Source organism: Merops nubicus, unplaced genomic scaffold, assembly GCF_000691845.1.
Source record: "Merops nubicus isolate BGI_N331 unplaced genomic scaffold, ASM69184v1 scaffold2502, whole genome shotgun sequence".
NCBI classification, from domain to species: Eukaryota; Metazoa; Chordata; class Aves; order Coraciiformes; family Meropidae; genus Merops; species Merops nubicus.
In genome coordinates this window covers 86225-88318 of record NW_008594074.1, presented here as the reverse complement: position 1 = coordinate 88318, position 2094 = coordinate 86225, and positions in this window count along the sequence as shown.

Below are 2094 nucleotides of genomic sequence, written 5' to 3'. Positions count from 1 at the left end.
AATAGCAGAACTGAAAAATTCTTGGCATTCTTGCAAAACTGGATTTTTCTTGCTTTTTCAGTTTAGAGAGCAGGAAAAAAACCCTGCGTGTTCGTTTCAAGTAAGCCGATCACTGTTTAAATATCACTGACAGTTGATCAGATCGATTCTGCCTTATTATCAATGACACTCGTTTTTTCTCAAGTTACAAGGTTGGTGGATAAGCACTGAAGTCGAGCTGGCAGAGCAAGCTGTATGACGTGACTGGAAAAAGTTGTCCGTAGAAAATGACCTCAGGTCATGGAGCTGTGAAGGGAAATAAAAGTGTGTAGGTGATACAGGTTAGGAAACTGTTTTGATGTGCTCCTATTCTAGGTGGGGATGGGAGGGGATCTGTTTTTGTTCCTGAGTGACTGGATTAGGCCCGCTCTCCCATGCCTGGGCGAGATCACAGCATATGAAATTTGGGGCCGTGGGTGTGCTGGTGGCCGTTGTCATCCAGGCCCCAGGCATCGGAAAGGTCGTTAGGGTGAGAGAAGGGTGAGGCCGAGGATGGGCAGTGCTAAGGGCTCAAGCAAGAGCACTGTGATGGCTGGACCTGCCTGTTTAAATAGCTGATACACAGTGAGAGGAAACCTTTGTAGTTGGACTTAATTCTACTAAGGGGATGGTCTGAGTAGAAAAACAATTTTGGAGATTGCTGATGCCATTCTTATTTAAAAACAAACAAACCAACCCACACTTTCTTTTTTTCTTAGCAGTTTTAACCAAATGTAATCAAGTAACAAGCCAAATATCTTTAGGTACTGTTTTTCTTTCCTGTGTTTTAGAAAACCAGGTTTTATAATCTTTTAAGTCTTCTGTGCCTGAGCAAATTCGTTTATAATTGACCTGCTGTTGAATTGGGGAGAAAAAAAGCTTCTGGGCACAGCATGTCACAGAATAGAACAATATTAAATAAGTAAAGAACATGCTATTTTACTCTTCCGAGACCCTATAATACAGAGCAAGACTGAGATTGTTCAAGCTAATTTTCTATTAATGAAGTGACTGCTAATGTTCAGTCCTCTATTTGCTGCTTCCTTCCATGAGCTGCAAATGCTTTTGGATCCTGTTGTAGGTGAGCACTGGTTAAACACTGATGCCAAGATAGCTTTTTCAGCATAATTACTAGGGATATTATCAATATACTAGCACACTATAAATTCCTTTCAAATGCATTTCTTCTAGAATATGCAGGAAGCAATACCAGTGATAATACCACAAAATAGCATTCTTCTTCATAAACTGAGGCCTTAATAGGGCGGAAGATAGTGTCAATGTAGGATCAATATAAATGAGCCTTTGTAGAGCTCTGTGAAACAAGCTCTTTTTGAGAGCTGCAACCTAATCAGCCCCTTTCTTTCCTGTCTTGTACTTGAGTTGTATAAGCCCTTCTTACTTTTTTCCCTTTGACTTGTTTGAGAAGTTATTCTTTTGGTTACCCTCTCTTTCTCTTTCTTATCCCTTCATCTAGTGAGTTAAATTTTTTGTCACAACAGTCTTGGAAATGTGTTTAAATACTGAAGCTGAATTAATTTATACCTTTTAGTAAAAACTTGGAGATGAGGGATTGTTGGATTCTCTGGAACTTATGTACATATGTGTGTTTGCTCTGATGTCTAATATGTTTTTCTCCAACTATGTTTCAAAACAGTTACTTGTTATTTCTGCCTTTTGTAGAACGCTACTTTTCACACATATATTAAATTTGGGACCATTTTAATTGGCTCTTTATAAACTCTGGTTTTCAAACATCCTCAAAGAAAAAAAAGCTTGCCTCCAGTTGCTGCTGTTTTAAAAAACGTATGCATAAAGTCTTTGAAAAAAGTAATAATAAACATGCAGAATTTTGTGAGTATCTTAGAAAAATTTCTCAGTGAGGCCTCAACATTGGTTTTGCAATTAATATTTTTTAGAAGTAGAAACTTTGGCCAAGTTAGTCTTTTCCTTTCGTAGTGCTGAAAATGTCATCTTGTACTATAGCCCTAATTTGGTCTGAAATGGAGTAATGTCATATATTTAAAAGTCTGTATGTGAAAAATGGTTTTATTAATATGTCTTTTCTGTTTTCAG